The sequence below is a fragment of the Ricinus communis genome, chromosome 7, assembly GCF_019578655.1.
Source record: "Ricinus communis isolate WT05 ecotype wild-type chromosome 7, ASM1957865v1, whole genome shotgun sequence".
Lineage (NCBI taxonomy): Eukaryota > Viridiplantae > Streptophyta > Magnoliopsida > Malpighiales > Euphorbiaceae > Ricinus > Ricinus communis.
The window spans coordinates 5,374,411-5,395,808 of NC_063262.1; the positions used below are offsets into that span (position 1 = coordinate 5,374,411).

The following is a 21,398-nucleotide window of genomic DNA, read 5'->3' on the forward strand; positions in this document are numbered from 1 at the left end:
AGAAAAGCTCAAAAATCCAGTCTTCAAACCCTACCAAATCTCAAAGCCTAGCCAAGATCAATTTCAAAAGCAAACTAAGTTTGTTAGGCGATCGGCACACGACAGAGTAGCAAATTAGCAACTTCTGAGTCTTCCAAAAATCTAGTGCCAAATACTCCTCAAAGCAGTAGGAATATCAGTGCTATAGATTAAGCCCATTGCGTTGAATCTAATGATTCAAAGCTTGAAAGTGTCATTAACAAACCCTCAAACATCAACAGATTGGGATGGCAAGCCCCTAGATTGACCCGGCATACTCCTAGGAATACTGCCCCAGATCTAGGAATAGAAAATAGGAACAATATCCTAACCCAATCTAGATTCAATTACTCCTCCGTCTATGAATGGAATATAGATGGAATGTCAGAATACAATATTCTTGGTCTCTTACAACAGATGACCATGGCAGCCAATGCTTACAAAACCCAAAGCGGTACCTCTGATAGAGCCATTGCCGAACTCTTCATAGCTGGATTTTCTGGCCAGCTTAAAGGATGGTGGGATTACCATCTCACACAAGTACAACAGTTCCAAATCCTAGGCGCCATCCAAACCACAATAGAAGGGACCCCCATCTTAGATGAACTAGGAAATCCAATTGAGGATGCTGTATCAACCTTAATCCTAACAATTTTCCTCCACTTCATAGGAGACCCTTCTCTTCTGAAAGATAAGAATGCTGAGCTCCTTAGCAATTTAACCTGTAAAAAGCTTAGCAATTTCCAAGCCTACAAAGACACCTTCCTGACCAGAGTCATGCTTAGGGAAGATTCAAACCAACCTTTCTGGAAAGAGAAATTCTTAGCTGTCCTACAAAGACACCTTCCTGACCAGAGTCATGCTTAGGGAAGATTCAAACCAACCTTTCTGGAAAGAGAAATTCTTAGCTGGTTTACCTAAGATACTAGGTGAAAGAGTTAGGAATACCATAAGAGAAGCCCATAATGGCCAGATCCCTTATGATTTCTACACTTATGGTGAATTAGTGAGCCTTACCCAGAAAGAAGGATTGAAGATATGCCATGACCTTAAACTTCAAAGGCAACTCAAATGGGAAATGAAGAAGACTAGGCAAGGACTAGGTAGTTTTTGTAACCAGTTTGAGTATAATCCCATAGAGCCTTCCCCTACCTGTAAAGGAAAATGCAAAGAAGATTTTTCCAAATCTTTTAAGAAAAAATATTTTTTCAAAAATAGAAAGACTCCCAAAAAATAAAGAGAATTTCTACAAAAAGCCATCCTCTTCAAAATTTCCAAAACAAAATTTCAAAAAATATTTTAGCAAAATTACTTGCTATAAGTGTGGCAAAAAGGGCCATACTTCAAAGTATTGTAAGTTTTCTAAAAAACTCCATGAACTCCAAATAGAAGATGAAATTTTAAGCAAAATTTCAGCTTTTCTTGTTGATTCCTCTGAATCAGAATTTTCGAATAGTGAGGAAGAGTTTCAAATTGATGAAATCAAAATCTCATCCGATTATTCTGAATCAGATTCTGAAGATATTTCAAAGAATATTAATATGCTCACTAGGCAACAGAAAGCTCTTCTTGAAGCCGTCAAGCATATTAATGACCCCCAAATCCAAAAACAAGTTTTGAAAGAAATTCTAAAAACTGAAACCCTTATCCCCTCTTCTAGTAAGAACACTTATGATCTTACTATGATCTTAGATAAAGTAAAAAAGCTAAAAACCCCTCTTCCTACCGTTCAAGAACTTCAGAAAGAAATCAAAGCAATCAAAACTGAGCTTAAAGATTTGAAAGAAAAACAACAAAATGATTTTGTTTTACTCCAAAGCCTGATTCTCAAACAGAATAGTGATTTTGATTCTAAAGAAGAAAATGATTTTCAAAATCTTGAGGTTTCTGAAAGTGTTCCAGAAAACTTCATTAACGTTTTAAAGGAAATTACCTCAAGAAAATATTTGATTCAAATAAAACTTATTTTCCCTGGTGATTTCCAAATAGAAACCATCACTTTATTTGATACAGGAGCAGACCTTAACTGTATCAATTATGAGCTGGTTCCTAAAAGGTATCATCAAGAAACTAAAGAGAGGCTTACTTCAGCCAATAGTTCAAAGATTAGGATTGCGGGAAAAACTGAAGCTGCAATTCTAAATAATAATATTGCTTTAAAAAATATTTTAATTCTTACAAAAGATCTTCAGCAAACAGTTATTTTGGGAACTCCCTTTATCAATTTAATTACTCCTTTCAAAGTAACTACTGCTGGTATTATTTTTAAAGCTAAAGATTCAAAGATTGTTTTCCCTTTTATAGAAAAACCCAAAAAGAGAAATCTCAATCTTATTAAAGCTCACTCAATTTATAACTTTGAGATAAATGCTTTGATCAAAGGAAAACAAACCCACCTTTTCCACTTGAAACAAGATATGGGTTTGAAAAGGATCTAAAATCAAATGCAAAATAATTTTGTCCAAAGAAAAATCTCTGATTTTCAAAAGAAGATTGAAAACGAAGTTTGTTCTGATCTTCCTAATGCTTTTTGGAGACGAAAACAACATATGGTAGATTTACCATATGAAAAAGATTTTTCTGATAAACAAATCCCTACCAAAGCAAGACCCATCCAAATGAATGAAACCCTAGAAAGCCATTGTAGAATAGAAATAAAAGATTTAGAGCAAAAAGGTTTGATTACCAAGTCTAGATCCCCCTGGTCATGTGCAGATTTCTATGTTAACAAAAATAGTGAGATAGAAAGAGGAACACCTAGGTTGGTGATTAATTACAAACCTTTGAATAAAGCCCTAAAGTGGATCAGATATCCAATTCCAAACAAAAAAGATCTTTTTCAAAAGCTTCATTCTGCTTTTATTTTTTCAAAGTTTGATATGAAATCAGGATTTTGGCAAATCCAGATTCATCCAAAAGACAGGTACAAAATAGCTTTTACAGTTCCATTTGGCCAGTACGAATGGAATGTAATGCCCTTCGGATTAAAAAAATGCTTCTTTTGAATTTCAAAAAATCATGAATGAGATTTTCAATCATTATTCAAAGTTTTGCATTGTCTATATCGATGATGTGTTGATATTTTCAAAATCTCTAAAGCTACATTTCAAACACTTGGAGACATTTTTCTATGTTGTTAAGAAAAATGGTTTAGTAGTTTCAAAATCCAAGATATCTTTATTTCAAACAAAAATTAGATTTCTTGGACACTATATCTCCCGGGGAACTATTACCCCAATTGAAAGGTCTCTAGCCTTTACTTCAAAGTTTCCAGACAAAATTTTGGAAAAAATACAATTACAAAGATTCCTTGGTAGTTTAAATTATGTTATGGATTTTTATCCAAATTTGAACTGTCTTGCAAAGCCCCTTCATGATAGGTTAAAGAAAAACCCCTCCTTCATTGACCGATGAGCATACAAAGATTGTCCAAAGCATAAAAAGCAAGTTTCTGAAATACCATGTTTACACCTAGCTGATCCATCTGCATTCAAAATTGTTGATACTGATGCATCAAATCTAGGACATGGTGGGATTCATAAGCAAGTTCAAAACAACAAAGAATGTATTGTCCAGTTTACTTCTGCACACTGGAATGATACACAAAAAAACTTTTCAACTATCAAAAAAGAAATTCCTTTGATATTTTTGTGCATTTCAAAATTTCAAAGCGATCTTTTAAACCAAAAATTTCTTTTAAGGATTGATTGTAAATCTGCTAAAGAAATTTTACAAAAAGATGTTCAAAACATAGCTTCAAAATAGATTTTTGCCAGATGGCAAGCCATTCTTTCTATTTTTGACTTTGAAATCGAATACATAAGAGGAGATTCGAATTCAATTCCAGACTTTCTAACCAGAGAGTTTCTTAAAAAACAGGAGTGAAAATGCTAAGAAAATCAAAAGCAAAAGAAGAAAAGTCGACAGCAAGTTCAAAGCCTGTCCAAAGTCCAAAGAAGGAAATTTTGCCTTCTTCTTCAAAGTCCATCAGAACCTGCACCGAAATAATCCAGGAAGAAATTGACTAAAGCAAGGCCGATCCGGCCTAACAACAATTGCAAATTCATGAGTGGTTTGCACCGCAAGATCCTAAATTCCTAAAAAGGGTCGAAGAATATTCAAAGCAATTAATACAACTTCAACCCGAAGCCTCTCCAAAGTCATCCTCCTCCTCCAACAAGGGTAAAGGTATACTTTCTATCCCTTTTTCAAAACCTGAGATAGAAATTTTTCCTCAAAACCTATCTCAGAGCTCTAAAAGTATTTCAAAACCCAACTCTCAAGAAATAGTTTTGTCACAAATAAAACTTTTCAAATCCAACGAATATATAGAAAAGAAAATTTTTTGAAATATTTTGACTACTGAGGAAGGATTCTGTACAGAAAGCCCCTCAAAATTGATTTCAAAGATTTTTCCTCCAAGATGGTATTTCAAGCCCTAGAATATTTCAAAGCCTTAATCCTACTACCAGTCTATCCTTGAGGTAACTGGTTCTGCAAAGTTCAAACACTTCAAAAAACACAAAGACCATAAAGACCCCGTATATTCCACATGCACCATACAAAGAATCCTCCACCCTACAGATTGGGGAATGGATTTACACTCTTCAAGATCTTTTCCAACTTCCCTCCAAAGAACCTACCCATCAAGCCTAAACACTTCTTTCAACTATTGGGATTACCAACAAGCTTGGTTTAGTACCTTTCTTCTTCAAAACGAAGGACAAAGCCATTCTTGGCTTTTCTACTTCGATACAAGCTCAATCCAAACTTCAAAGATCCCCTATTGGTTTAAACAATGGTGAAATTTTTATGGCAATGTCCCTGAGACCATAATTCCAGAAGTTCTACCTCTGTTTAACCTTTTCAAAGCCCACTACAAACCAAACAAAATAGAAAGACGTTTTCTCCCGTTACTTTTATTTTGTTCAAACTTCTTTCTTCCCTGGGTATGTGTATGGTATTTCCATTTCAATCAAGCAACAGATGGAGAAATCATTCTTATCCGAAGGTTCAAAGTCAAATGGTAGGATAAATTTAACCACCAAGAAAAATTATCACTAAAGTTGGTACAAAATTTTCTTTCAAAAAATAGCTTATTACTACCTCCGAAAGAACAGACTACTTTCTTGGCACAAAACTCCTTCATAATTCCAAAGCTAGCGGCGGCTCAGACAGAAGAAGATTTCTTACAGTTGATCAAACAATTGTCGGAAACTGCCTCTTCCAAAGGAAAATCAAAAGCTTCATCTTCCTCTTACAGCACATTTCATTAGACCAGATGGTGACTCAAACGAATATGACTGTTTTGGGATATGCAAGCCCATCAAATAATACTTCTGTAAAGCCCTTGGGTTGAAAACCAGAAATGGCAGCCCGAGATATTTATGTAATGGGCCAAAAGCCCAATGTAAAAAAAAAGTCATTTAAAAAGAAAAAAGAAAGAAGACAAAAGACTCTTTAAGCAAAAGATTATCTTTCAAAGCATGGCCGACAACTTCCACAAAAGGAGTGAAGCATCTTACTCCATTATCACAAGACTACAAGAAGAAGTGGAGCCCCCTTTATTCCACTAAGAAGAGCATCCAAAGCTTCAAGAAGAGCATCCAAAGCTTCAAGGCCTCTATAAATAGAGGAATTTTCCTTAAAAGAAGGCAGACTGAAAAATACGAAGAAGAACCTCTTGTATTTTTCAAGTCATACAAAGAGAAATATAGTGAGAAAAGAGAGAGTATAGTGTGAGAGTGATAATGAGAAGAAACACTTTCCTCTTATATTCAATTTCTCCTCTTGTAAGTTATATTTCTTTAGTTTAAAGCTTTCATTTTAAAGATTTTTTCAAAGTTTGTATATTTGTTCAAAGTTTGTGTTCAAAGTTTGTATCTATCAATAAAATTTATCTTCTTATTTTCCATTTTTGTTTAAGATTTAACAAGCGTATGCTCTGTGCTTGCCTCGTCTGAGGATCCTGCACAACAGAAACTTGTTGATCTAATTTTTTCCTCTATTTTGGTATATATATATATATATATATGATATAATTAATAATTCATCAATTACTTATAGAATTAGGAATATTTATGAAATTATGAAAGGATTAAAGTAAAATTAGATTAATTACTTATTAATTCTAATAGGATTGAAAATGTAGTAAACTAACGTAATACAATATGAATTATGATAATATTAGGTTGAGAATAGATTAATTACTGACTAAATATAAAAATTATATATATATATATATATATATATATATATATATATATAAGATATTAGAAATTTTTAAATATTTTTATTTCATTTTTAACTGTATATTTATTTTTTACAAATAGGTATTATGTTAATGTGTAAGTCTTATGTTTATTATATAATTAACTTATTAATTAATAATTTATTTTTCTAATTAAATAATAATTCTGATTTTAAATAATAACATTTTTAACTATATTTTAAATATTTTATTAACTAATAAATTAATATTCTAATTATATGATAATTTCTAATTCTTAAAATAACAATCAATTATTTTGTAGTTTTAGTTTCATATATAATAAAATAATAATTTTTAGAATAATTCTATATCTATTACATTAATAAATTCTTAAGATATTCGAAATTTTTACTTAAAAAGATATGCTGAATAATTATAAAAGATTAAAAAATCTACTAATATTTTCTATAAACTTAATATTTTATTATTTATCTAATCAAAATAATAACAATAACTGTTCAATACATAATAGATGACTAATTCTATAGATTTTAATGGAATCCTTTGAATAAGATCTATGTAGAACTAAAAACCAGAATTCTTTTCTCATCAATATTGAATTAAGAAAAGAAAAAAGAAGAATACTTCTATGCAATTAGAAGATGATTTAGTTGATATTTTCAATTCTTGTCGTCATTCGACATTCATCGTTAGGACCTGAATTCAGACAGAAACTTATGAATCTATTCATATTTATGCGACTTAATTTGATATTTAGTTGCCCATTATTTGGAACTGACCTTTTTCATGTCTCATGTGATATGGTAGTTGATAAAAGATTTAACTTTTAGTTTCATCCAGTGATTATATATAAATATTATGTTACTTGAAGAGCTAGTGATAAAAAGCACAACTTTTTCTTACAGTTATATATTGCCATTAAGTGCACAATTATCAAAATATTATCAGTACCATCTACTGATGTTTCTGATATAAATTAAAGATATGAAATGGATGTTCCTTCTAAACGATTTGGATTTTTGTAGACGAGAGAATAGTTTGCTGAGACAATCAGATAGTTTGGTCAACTCTTTCATATGATTAAGTATTCCCTCTGATCCTTTTCTTTTTCCCTCTCTTTTGTTGGTTGTTTTGTTATATGTTCTGCAGGTGTATTTTGGCTGGACTATTTATTAAATCAGGCTTTACCCAGGTTGAAATGGTTGATACAACAATCTTTAATGGTGTGGCAAGCATGTTTAGCTGCAGGTGTGAAACTGATCCTGAAAGTAAACATCTTTCAGAGCTAAAGGTCATTACTGGTCATTCCTTTTATAATCAAATTCAGCTTTGACATTGTTGTGCCGGCTGTTAATTTACCTGTATTTCTTTATATTTCAATAGATTTCTCTGAAGCTTCTTTGCAATGAAAATCACATAAATGGTAGTTGAAGCGTGTAAATCAAGTATGTAGGCTAAAGCTAGCTGAAATTATATTAACTAGTTTTTTTTTTTTTTTTGCTGTGTCTATGTGTGTACATACCCACAACTTTTTCTGCCTCCCTCTTTCACACCATGGATGCATATTTCTACAACTTAAAGAGTCCATCCCTCTACTTCTCCTTCCTTCATCATCGTCCACATCTTCTTCTTCTTCTTCTTCTTTTTCTTCTTATTATTCTTCCCTCTGCTAATTCAGTTTCATTCCAAATTGCACGATTTGACCTCAGTGACACCAGCATCATCTGTGAGGGAGGTGCATATTTTTGTGTTGGAGCAATTGAACTTAACAGTGACTCTTATATGTGTCAAGTTGGTCGAGCCACTTATGCTGAGAAAGTACCCATCTGGGATTCCCAAACTAATAGGCTCTCTGATTTCAGTACCCATTTCACTTTTTTCATCGATGTCTTAGCTAGTCCCTCTTATGGATCCGGGCTTTCTTTCTTTCTTGCTCCTTATGGATTTCCTATACCAACTAATTCAGCCTGTGGTTTTCTAGGCATACACAATATCAGAACCCGGAACTCCAATCATAACAACCAAATTGTTCACGTTGTAATTTGACTCTTTTCCAGACCCTGAATGGGATCCTCCAGTTGAACATGTGGGGATCAACAACAACTCACTTTCTTCAGCCGCTTGCATAAAATGGAATGCAAGCTTGCACAGTGGAGATCCAGCTGACGTGTGGATCATTTATAATGCTACTACCAAGAATCTCACTGTGTCTTGGAAATATCAAACAACTTCTTCTCCTCAAGAGAATAATAGTCTTTCTTACATTATTGATCTTAGGGAGGTTCTACCTGAGTGGGTCACTATTGGGTTTTCAGCTTCTTCAAGAGATTTTGTAGAGAGGCATGTAATTCAGTCATGGGAGTTCAGTTCAAGTCTAGAGATAGATGAAGCAAAGGAAAGGAGTAGTAAGAAGACAAAACTGGCAGTGGGCCTTGCAGTTTCAATAAGTGTTTTGATGGCTGTGGTGATTATAACATTTAGTGTTATCTGGAGACAGAAGAAAATGAGGGCGGAAACATCACAGACAACAAACTTAACATCATTCCATGATGACCTTGAAAAAGGAGCTTTTCCAAGAAGACTTTCTTATAATGAGCTTGTTTTAGCTACCAATAGCTTCGCCAATGATAGGAAGTTGGAGGAAGGAGGGTTTGGTGCTGTTTACAGAGGGTACCTAACAAATATAAGTATGGCAATCGCTGTGAAGAAAATTTCCAGGCGCCCAAAACAGGGCAAAAAGGAGTATATAACCGAGGTGAAGATCATCAGCCGGTTGCGGCATCGAAATTTGGTACAACTTATGGGTTGGTGCCATCAAAGAGGCGACTTCTTGTTGGTATATGAGTTTATGCCAAATGGTAGCCTTGATTCTCACCTTTTTGGAAACAAGGCGCCTCTACCTTGCGCTGTGAGATATAGAACAGCTATTGAACTGGCTTCTGCCTTGCTTTACCTTCATGACGAGTGGGAAAAATGTGTGGTGCACCGCGATGTCAAATCGAGCAATATAATGCTAGATTCAAGTTTTAATGTAAAGCTTGGTGATTTTGGATTAGCTCGACTAATGGACCATGAGCTAGGTCCACAAACAACAGGATTGGCTGAACTCTAGTCTACTTGGTACCAGAATATGTAACCACAGGCAGGGCTAGCAAAGAATCAGATGTTTACAGCATTGGTGTGGTTGCCTTAGAGATTGCAACTGGAAGAAGGGCAGTTGATCCCATTGAGCCCAAACTCGAAATGAGTCTAGTGGAGTGGGTTTGGGATCTCTATGGGACTGGAAAAATGATGTCAGGTGTTGATGAGAGACTCGGAACAGATTTTGATGGAAAACAAGCGGAACGTTTGATGATTGTTGCACTATGGTGTGCTCAACCTGACCGCAGGCTGAGGCCTTCTATAAGGCAAGCAATTCATGTTCTTGGTTCTAAAGCTGCATTGCCAAATCTTCCAACTAAAATGCCTGTGCCTCTGTATCATATATCGTCACCATCCTCAGGGGAACCCTTAATATCTCACTCAGATATTGACATGTGTTCAAATTCACCTGTAAATTTTGATGGTTAATTTGGTCGCCGCTACAGTTTTTTTTTTTTGGTTCCACTTTCTTAATCTCTGCAGTAATTTTATTTTAAGTTTTTTGCAGATAAACTCGTAATAGTTGTATCCGAGTCCCTGAAGAGGGCTTGAAATACCTGCTGGCAAATTCATACAGAACAAAGTAGCAGTTTATCCAAGGTCAATTATATAATATTTTGTTCGAAGTTCTACTTAATCAGTTAGTATCGTCTCTTTCATTGAAGTTACAGTTAGGTCCAACTAAATGAAGTGCATGATTCAGATAGCACATGAGTTCTAAATTTGGTATTATTGGTATCAATGCCAATTAAGGTGAAGGTGCTTTGTTAAATTACTTTTTCTGTGCAAAATTAAAAGGGAAACAGAAAAAATAAAAAGGGCTCCGATATAATATAATATAATTACATTAAAAAAATTAACATTATCGTATTAAGAAAAATAATAATAAAAAAAAAAATGAAATGGGGATGATATCATTATGATGAAGGACCAAGGTCATGAATAGAAATGGTAATAGGAGTACTTTCTTTTAATTCAGTATAAAATGTGAATCAAGTTGTATTTATTATTGATACTTAATAATTTGTAATTATTATAAAAATAATAATATAATAATAAATTTATTATTATAGTATGTATCCACTATATATATATATATATATATATATATATATATATATATATATATATATATATATATATATATATATATATATATATATATATATTCCACCATAACCTAAATTTGATACATCAGTTTCAACAATTTTGAATGCGGATGGATCAACTAAGTGTAAACATAGAATTTCAGAAATTTGCTTTTTAATGCTTTGGACAATCTTTGTATGCTCATCAGTCCATGCAGGGGGATTTTTCTTTAATCTATCATGTAGGGGTTTTGCTAAACAGTTCAAATTTGGATAAAAATCCATGACATAATTTAAACTGCCAAGAAACCTTTGCAATTGAGTTTTTTCCAAAATTTTATCTGGAAATTTTGAAATAAAAGCTAGAGACCTTTCAATTGGGGTGATAGTTCCCCGAGATATGTAGTGTCCAAGAAATCTAATTTTCATTTGGAATAAAGGAACCTTAGACTTTGAAACTACTAGGCCATTTTTCTTAACATAGAAAAATGTCTCCAAATATTTGAAATGTTGCTCTAGAGAATTTGAAAAGATTAACACATCATCGATATAAACAATGCAAAACTTTGAATAAGGATTGAAAATGTCATTCATGATTTTTTGAAATTCAGAAAGAGCATTTTTTAATCCGAAAGGCATTACATTCCATTCGTGTTGACCAAATGGAACTGTGAATGCAGTTTTGTACCGATCTTTAGGATGAATTTAGATTTACCAAAATCTAGATTTCATATCAAACTTTGAAAAAATAAAAGCAGAGTGAAACTTTTAAAGAAGATCTTTTTTGTTTGGAATGGGGTATGTAATCCACTTTAGAGCTTTATTTAAAGGTTTGTAGTTGATCACCAATCTAGGTGTTCCTCTTTCTATCTCACTATTTTTGTTGACATAGAAGGTTGCACACGACCAGGGGAATCTGGATTTGGTAATTAAACCCTTTTGTTCTAAATCTTTTATTTCTACTCTACAATGGCTTTCAAGGGTTTCATTCATTTGGATAGGTCTGGCTTTGGTAGGAATTTGTTTGTCACTAAAATCTTTCTCATATGGTAAATCCACCATATGCTGTTTTCTTTTCCAAAAAGCATTAGGAAGATCAGAACAAACTTCTTTTTTTATTTTCTTTGATAAATCAGAAATTTTTCTTTGGACAAATTCATTTTACAATTGGTTTTGGATTCTTTTTAAACCCATTTCTTGTTTTAGGTGGAAAAGCTGGGTTTGTTTTCCTTTAATCAAGGCATTTATCTCAAAATTATAAATTGAGTGAGCTTTTATAAGATTGAGATTTCTCTTCTTGGGTTTTTCTAAAAAAGAAAAAACAATCTTTAAATCTTTAGTTTTAAAAATGATACCGGCAATAGTTACTTGGAAAGGAGTAATTAAATTGATAAAAGGAGTTCCCAAAATAACAATTTGTTGTAAATCCTTTGTAAGGATAAAAATATTTTTTAGAGCAATATTATTGTTTAGAATTGCAGCTTCAGTTTTCCCCGCAATTTTGATTTTTGAACTATTGGCTGAGGTGAGCCTTTCTTTTGTTTCTTGATGATATCTTTTAGGAACTAGCTCATAATTGATACAGTTGAGGTTTGCTCCCGTATCAAACAAAGCTATAGTTTCTATCTGGAAATCATCAGGGAAAATGAGTTTTATTTGAATCAAATATTCTTGAGGTTATTTCTTTTAAAACATTAATGAAGTTTTCTGGGACATTTTCAGAAACCTCAAGATTTTGAAAATCATTTTCTTCTCTAGAATCAGAATCACTATTTTGTTTAAGAATCAAGCTTTAGAGCAAAATAGAATCATTTTGTTGCTTTTCTTTCAACTTTTTGAGTTCAGCTTTGATGGTTTTAATTTCTTTTTGAAGTTCTTGGATAGTAGGGAGAGGGTTTTTTTACTTTTTCCCTTTTTCCAAGATCATAGTAAGATCATAGGTGTTCTTACTAGAAGAAGGGACGAGGGTTTCAGTTTTTAGAATTTCTTTCAAGACTTGTTTTTGAATATGAGAGTCATTAATATGCTTGACGGCCTCAAGAAGGGCTTCTTGTTGCCTAGTGAGCATATTAATATTCTTTGGAATATTATCTGATTCTCATTCAGAATAATCGGATGAGGTTTTAATTTCATCAATTTGAAACTCTTCCTCATTATTCGAAAATTCTGATTGAGAGGAATCAACAAGAAGAGCTGAAATTTTGCTCAAAATTTCTTTTTCTATTTGGAGCTCATGAAATTTTTTAGAAAACTTACAATACTTTAAAGTGTGACCATTTTTTCCACATTTGTAGCAAGTAATTTTGCTAAAATCCTTTTTGGAATTTTGTTTTGGAAATTTAGAAGAGGATAGCCTTTTGTAGAAATTCTCTCTGTTTTTGGGTGCTTTCTTATTTTTGAAAAAATATTTTTTCTTTAAAGTTCTAGAAAAATCTTCTTTGCATTTTCCTTTGCAGGTAGGGGAAGTGTCACGACCCCATCCGTGGGCCCGTGACCGGCACTAGGGAATGGGTAGGTGTAAGGCTATCGAATCCTATAGTAAGCCTGACACTCACAACTCAAACAAATCTCATATCAACTTTTACTATTATTAACGCCATAATTTACAGTAACATTAAATTTTACACAATTAAATCGGTCTGCCAGAAGAACTAGGCGAGACCCAGATCTTAGAAAATTTACAACTGATACATCTACTATTACTACTGCAGAGAATCTAAGATTTACCAATTTATATACCAAATCAAATACATCACCCGATGATGGAGTCGGGTTACTGAATAAGAGTCGCAGGAAGACTAACAGTCACGCATCTGAAAAAGAAAATTGAGACTGTCAGTCTCGAGAGTGAGTTAAAATCAAATAATCTAGAGACTATTGCAGTCTTCACAGAAAATATTAATCATTCGAATCAGTATATCAACCATGCACGTAAATACAACTCATATTATAATCATACCATAATAAATAAATAAATAAATAAATAATATATTTTTACTTTTACGGGACGAGTACCCTAACCCCAAATTCTAATAGCCTTTTGGCTCTCTTAATCCAATAAGACTGGCGCCCAGAGAGCAATGCTCGACCAGGGACCTTACCTCCAGTCTGGTAACTTAAGTATCCAAATAAGTCGGCACCCAGAGAACAATGCTTAACCAGGGATCTTTACTCCGGCATCTCATTCCAATAGGACTGGCGCCCAGAGAGCGAAGCTCAACCAGAGTCCTTAACTCTAGTCCGATCACTTAATATTTACTATCCAAATAAGCCGGCGCCCAAAGAGCAATGCTCGACCAGGGACCCTTACTCCGGCATCTCACTCAATCAGCCCAGAGAGTCATGCTCGACCAGGGCAAAACTCATAATAATCATTCTCATTCTTGGTCTTAAAAAATTTTGCCCCATCCAAGAGCGAATCTTATTACTGCAATTTACTCAAATCAGCCCAGAGAGCCATGTTCGACCAGGGCGAACTCATAAAAATCTTATTACCCGTCTATGATCATTACCGGTGCGCACGCGGTCCTGATGTAACCCATCAGGTGGCATGTTCTACGAAAGCCACATTCCCAAATCGCAATCATCACATTTAATAAATATCATTCTCTAATGAAATCATTTAACACATATTGGAATTAAGATTAAAAATTTAGGGTAAAGCAACGTGCAATTATTTATATTTCGATTCTAATCATCATATTACGCATAAATTTCTAAAATAGCATATTAAATTCAGACTTAGCAATAGTGCAATGATTAAATGACTTTAACTCACAGAATTGGGCGACCTCCTAGCTCTGCTCCGGTGCCTCGGTTGGAGTGAGCCGAACAGACAGATCATCTAATCACGGAAAACAATTTATCAAAATGCTGAAACAATCGATCATTAATCCTAGGTCTAGACTCCTAGGATTTACTGTCTAAGAATCCCGATTCGGGAGAATGCTACTGAAAATCCGGCAGAACATCCCCTACAACACGTACATTTACCCCCCGTAAAAACGGGTCCAGGACCTGCCAGAAAAACACTTCAAATATCCAACAATTTAAACAACAGGAGTCGGGTCCCCAAACTTTAATATTTTTCCGACTCCGCTACACAGCACAAAACACGAGGCAGGCAAATTGACAGACAATTATTTTAAAATCACAAATATCATCTAATACTCAATATAAATCAATAGACACACAATTAAACCAAGAATTTCCAAAATTACAGGCCAGAGAAAATTACCGAGACGCTCGGTCGCTCGGTCGACTCGCTTCCAGCCGCCGGAGTTCGATCGACGATCTGAACTCACCATCGGACTCGAAACAACACGCTAACGACAATTCCCGCTTTCGATTCTCCGATCTGACACCCGATCATCTAGAGAGATTTACGGATGATCTCAACCGTCGATTTGCAAACGAAGTCCGATCGACACGAAACCGGTGCCATTGCGAAGCTTGAGCTGAGGAGAGTCGGGATACGTTCTCCGATCATCCATAGCTCGCCGACTACCCCTCAAACTTCACTTTGCCGGATCTTGCAACTCCGACCACCCCAGCGCCGCCAGCTGCGCGAGAGAGCCGCCGAGAGGAGCCGATCGCCAGGATCGGCCGAAAACGCCCGACGGCCTCGGAAGCCACCGCCTCTCTTTGTGATTCTGCCGCCTCACGCCGCTGCGCCGCCTCGCCGACGCCAGCGCCTTCACCGCATCGACGCCGTGCATGCCGCCACCACAACGACAAAGACCCAGCCTCCTCCTTCTTCTTCACGCGCGACGCCCCCTCTCTCTCTCTCTTCCCGATCCTTCTTTTCTTTCCTGTCTTTCAATATCGACATTAGACCCCCAAACTTTCCTTCCTTACAATTTGGTCTCTCAACTCTTTTAATTACTTACAATTTCATCCTGCAGAATTCCAATTTAACCCCTAAACTTTCCTTTATCCTTTCAATTAAGCCCTTAACTAATTAATTTGGGCCAAAATTAGAATTATTGAAAATACACAATTACATAAATACCTCTGACCGACATATTTATTTACAAAAATACCAAACTCACAAATTTCCATTAGAACCCCATAAAAATAAAATTATACTTTTAATCCTTATTTCAAAATAAATTTCCAATTTAGTCCTAACACACAATTAAATTAAATAACCAATTTACTATTTATTTTCCAACTTAAATTTTAATACCACTAGTTAATTAAAATATCAATTTCCTCATAATTCTTTTATAAAAACATCATTTACAATTTCTTCCAAAATTTTCCAATATATATAATTTTATTTATACATATACATATACATTGGGAAAAAATTAGAATAACCAAAAATGTAATCTACCCTTCAAATAATTTACTTAATTAATTCTTAAAATTTCAAACTAATTGGGTATAGAAAAATAATTCATTTAATTGACTAATATTAAAATTTCCATTAAATCATTTCAAATTAAACCAAATAAAAATGAAGCTAAAATTAACTTAAATAAAAACTTATTATTAAACATATAAAAGTTACGGGTATTACAGGAAGGTTCTATGGGATTATACTCAAACTGGTTACAAAAACTACCTAGCTCCTGTCTTATCTTCTTCATTTCCCATTTGAGTTGTCTTTAGAGTTTAAGGTCATGGCAAATTTTTAATCGCTCTTTCTGAGTAAGGCTAACTAATTCACCATAAGTGTAGAAATCATAAGGGATCTGGCCATTATGGGCTTCTCTTATGGTATTCCTAACCCTTTCACCTAGAATCTTAGGTAAACCAGCTAAGAATTTTTCTTTCCAGAAAGGTTGGTTTGAATCTTCCTTAAGCATGACTCTGGTGAGGAAAGTATCTTTATAAGCTTGGAAGTTGCTAAGTTTTTTGCAGGTTAGATTGTTGAGAAGCTCAGCATTTTTATCTTTTAGAAGAGAAGGGTCTCTTATGAAATGAAGAAAAATCGTCAAGATTAAGGTTGACACAGCATCCTCAATAGGATTTTCTAGCTCATCTAAGATGGGGTTCCCTTCTATGGTCGTTTGGATGGTACCTAGGATTTGGAGCTACTGTGCTTGTGTGAGATGGTAATCCCACCATCCTTTAAGCTGGCCAGAAAATCCAACTATAAAGAGTTCAACAATGGCTTTATCGGAGGTACCGCTTTGGGTTTTATAGGCATTGGCTGCCATGGTCATCTATTGTAAGAAACTAAGAATATTGTATTCTGAAATTCCATCTATATTCCATTCATAGATGGAAGAGACATTGAATCTAGATTGGGTGAGGATATTATTTCTATTTTCTATTCCTAAATCTGGGCAGTATTCCTAAAGTATGCCAAGTCAATCTAGGGGCTTGCCATCCCAATCTGTTGATGTTGGAAGGCTTTTCAGTGACACTTTCAAGCTCTGAATCATTGAATTCATTGCTTTGGACTTGATCTATAGCACTGATATTCCTACTGCTTTGAGAAGTATCGGGTACTAGGTTTTTGGAGGATTCAGAAGTGGCTAATTTGCTAAGTTGTTCCCTGACTGCTCTAGTAAACTCAGTTTACTTTTGAAATTGGTCTTGACTAGGCTTTGAGATCTGGTAGGGTTTGAAGACTGGGTTTTTGAGCTTTTTTGTTTAGTTTACCTCTCTTGGATGACCAGTGTTGGGGATTGGAGAAGTGAAGACTGTAGGAGGTTTTTGAATTTGGCTTTCTATCCTAACAAGTTGTTTCCCTATTGTGTTAAGATAGGTATTTGAGAAATTGTTCTGTTGAACAATATTCTTAACATTCTTCTCAAGCTCCTCTCCTATTAATTTGTAAGGTGCAGCTTCTATTTCGTTCTCTCCATAAGAAATGGTTATTTTCCTAAGGGGAGGATGTTCAGACTGGATGGTTTAATTTTCTCCGACCTTCCACTCTGGAGTCTTGTTCCTTATAGTAACAGAACTAATGAGTTTTTCTTTGAAAGGATAAAGAATACTATTTTCTTTGCAATAAATCTAAAATCAGTCAAAAAATTTGATTTGGATTCTGTTTTATATGCAAAATTGGTAGTATCCTTCTTGGATACTGTCCTTTTCTTGTAGAAAATATTTAAAAAACTAAAGTTTTTTGGAATGGTTTTTCTTTGAATAGAAATCTTCATGTAAAAGCTTTTTATTGATTTGAAAATCTTTTGAAATTATGTTGATTTCTGCTTCTAGATTTTGGGTTATTGCAAATGGTGATGGTGAAGAGGGAATAGAGACAGTCTCTATATTATCATCTTTTTTTTATTTATTGTAAACAGGTCTAGGGATATTGCTTTGGTAATCAATATTTTGTAATATGGTGTTTGAGCTTGATATATCAGATGTCAAAAATCTTGGTTGTGTTTATGATGGAGTTGGTTCTTTGTAAGGGGCATAAATAACAGAAGGTATTTTTGATAGCCTTCCAATATCTATGGTCGAGGTTGAAGAATCATCATCAGAAAATCTAGAAGAGGTTGATTTCTTGTTGAATGTAAGCTTGACTTTCCCATCTGGAAACTGGGTTATGTTTCTGAGATTTGTATTTGGCTTTGTGTGTTTTGGTGATTCAGGTTGGATTGCACCTTCAAGGATCCATTCTTCTAGAAGAGTGATATCCTTCCATTAAATAGTTTTTGGAATAGTCGGATTGGATTTGGAAAGATCTGTTTGGAGGAATAAGGTTTCTCCTTTTGGTGAGTGGAGTTTGTGTTTCGAACCAAAAGCAGAAATCATGGCTTTGTAATATATTTTGAAAATCAATACTATCGGAATATATCCTTCAAGCATTTTATAATTATGTATTTTTATTTGGAGAACAATGCTTTTTAAAATATTTTTGTCATAGAAATTGTAATATTTGGAAAACAATTGAAAGAAATTGGTCCTTTATTAAGGCTTGACTCAACAGTACCTAATAAAGAATCATAGAAATTTGTAAACCTAGCATCTCTAAGGACTGCTAAGATGGAAGTATCTAAACCTTCTCTGGTAAGGGATTTTATTCCTATCTAGACAAGGCCTATATGAATGTATTTATAGTCTTTTTCTTTATGCTTCTGGAGGGTCTTTGGATTCAAAAGATAAATTTCTTCAAAAGGCTTTGAAATTTGAATATCTCTTTCTTCAGTTTTGATAGTAAAATCAGTTTTGAAGAGAGGAAACTTTGAAAACTCATAGATTTGCTTCTTTTGAATCTTAGGTATTTTCCAATCATTAATATGCTTTGAAAAATCTTCAATAGTGATTTTCTCACTGTTTACTAATCCTTTAGACCTTGAAGACTCAGAGGTAGAAGAGTTTGAAAAAGAAGAAGATCTACAGAAAAAAGGTTCTAAATTGATTTTAAAATAAACCAAAATAACTTTTTAAACAAATGTGGACCAAGCCACCAGATTTACTGCCCTTAAATCAGACGGGACTTACTACTGTGCATAAATGAACATGTTTGTTTATCAGAGATATGATGCAGATTAAAATAATTTTAAAATCTCTTATATGTAAATAATCTTCTCTTTCCAGGAACCCAATAGGCTCTCATACCAAGGATTGATTGTGAATCCGCGAAAGAAGTATTGCAAAAAGATGTTCAAAATATAGCTTCAAAATAAATTTTTGCCAGATGGCAAGCCATTCTTTCCGTTTTTGATTTTGAAATCGAATACATAAGAGGAGATTCGAATTCAATTCCAGACTTTCTAACTAGAGAGTTCCTTCAAAAACAGGAGTGACAATGCCAAGAAAATCGAGAGCAAAAGACAAAGAGGAAAAGCCAACAGCAAATACAGAAGTTGTTCAAAGCCCAAAAAAGGAGATTTTACCCTCCTCTTCAAAGCCTATCAGAACCTGGACTGAGATCATCCAGGAGGAAATAGACAAAAGCAAAGAAGACCCGGCTCAAAAGCAATTCCAAATTCAGGAGTGGATTGCACAACAAACTCCCGAGTTTTTAAAGCTGGTCGAAGAATATTCAAAACAAGTACCAAGGGCTGAAGTCCAACCAGAAATTTCTCCAAAGTCATCCTCCTCTTCAAACAAGGGTAAAGGTATACTATTTATCCCTTTTCCAAAACTTGAGATAGTAATTTCAAAGCCTAACTCACAAGAAATAGTTTTGTCTTAAACAAAACTTTTCAAAACCAATGATTATATAGAAAAGCAAAACTTTCAAAGCATTTTAACTATTGAGGAAGGATTCTGTACAGAAAGCCCCTCAAAACTAGTTTCAAAAGTTTTTCCTCTAAGATGGTACTTTAAACCCTAGAATAAATCAAAACCCCAATCTTACTACCAGTCTATCCTTGAGGTAACTCGTTCTATAAAATTTAAACACTTCAAAAAGCATAAAGACCACAAAGACCCAGCATACTCCACATGCACCATCCAAAGAATCCTTTACCTTTCAGATTGGGGAATGGATTTACACTCGCCAAGATCTTTTCCAACCTCCCTCCAAAGCACCTACCCTTCAAGCCTAAATACTTCTTTCAACTATTGGGATTACCAACAAGCTTGGTTTAATACTTTTCTTTTACAGAAGGACAAAGCCATTCTTAGCTTTTCTACTTCGACACAAGCACTATCCAAACTTCAAAAATTCCATATTGGTTTAAACAATGGTGAAATTTTTATGGCAACGTTCCAGAGACCATAATTCCAGAAGTTCTCCCTTTGTTTAATCTATTCAAAGCTCACTATAAACCCAACAAAATAGAAAGACGTTTTCCTGCCTTACTTCTATTTTGTTCAAACTTCTTTCTCCCCTGGGTATGTGTATGGTATTTCCATTTCAACCAAGCAGCAGATGGAGAAATTATCCTTGCCTGAAGATTCAAAGTTAAATGGTGGGATAAATTCAACCACCAAGAAAAATTATCTCTAAAGATGGTACAAAGTTTTCTTTCAAAAAATAGCTTCTTGCCACCTCTGAAAGAACAGACCACTTTCCTGGCAGAGAAGTCTTTCATTATTCCAAAGCTAGCGGCGGCTCAAACAGAAGAAGATTTCTTACAATTGATCAAACAGTTATCAGAGACCGCCTCTTCAAAAGGAAAATCTAAAGCTTCATCTTCCTCTTCCAGCACCAGCTCAGCAGCAATTGATCTAGATGGTGACTCGAATGAAGATGACTGTTTTGGGATATTTAAGCCCATCAAATGATCCTTGTAAAACCTATAGGTTGAAAACCAAAAATGGCAGCCAAGAGAATTCTGCAATGGGCCAAATACCCAATAAAAAAAAAGTCTTTTCAAAAATAGAAAAAAGACAAAAGATCCTGCACCGTTACTTTTTCGAAAAGAAAATAATGAAGATTCCTCATTAAAGACGCATGGCAGACAATTCCTGCTAAAGTCGTGGAGCCACTCACTCCATTATCAAAAGCATCTAAAAGACGTGGAGCCCCTGACTTCATTATCGAGAGTATCCAAAGCAAGAATTATTGAGCCTCAAGGCTGAAGACTTCTATAAATAGATGAGCTACCAAAGAAGAAGGCAGACTGAAAAATCACAAAAAACTCTTGTATTCTTCAAGTCCTTAGAGATATAGTGAGAAAAGAGAGTGTGAGCCAGAGAGTGATAGTGAGAAACCACCTTCCTCTTGTATTCAACTACTCTTGTAAGTTATATTTCTTTGTTTAAAGCTTTCATTTTAAAGCTTTTATTTGAAAGTTTGTATATTTGTTCATCAATAAAAATTTGTTATTTTATTTTTTTATAATCTTTAACAAGCGTATGCTCTGTGTTTGCCTCGTCTGAGGATCCTGCACACCAGAAACTTGTTAGTCAGTCTCTCCTTGGTATCTCTTATATGTAAATAATCTACAGATAAAAGATTATATATATATAATGTAAATATAAATAGTAAGATATTATTTTATTTGTTTGATTATTTATAATTAATTTAATTTGATTTTTTTAGAAATAAGAAGTTGGTG

General features: G+C 34.2%; 1 pseudogene; it reads left to right on the top strand.

The window, feature by feature from the left end:
• Positions 1 to 7,142: 7,142 nt before the first annotated feature.
• LOC8270254 lies at positions 7,143 to 10,028 on the top strand (annotated as a pseudogene).
• Positions 10,029 to 21,398: the final 11,370 nt, after the last annotated feature.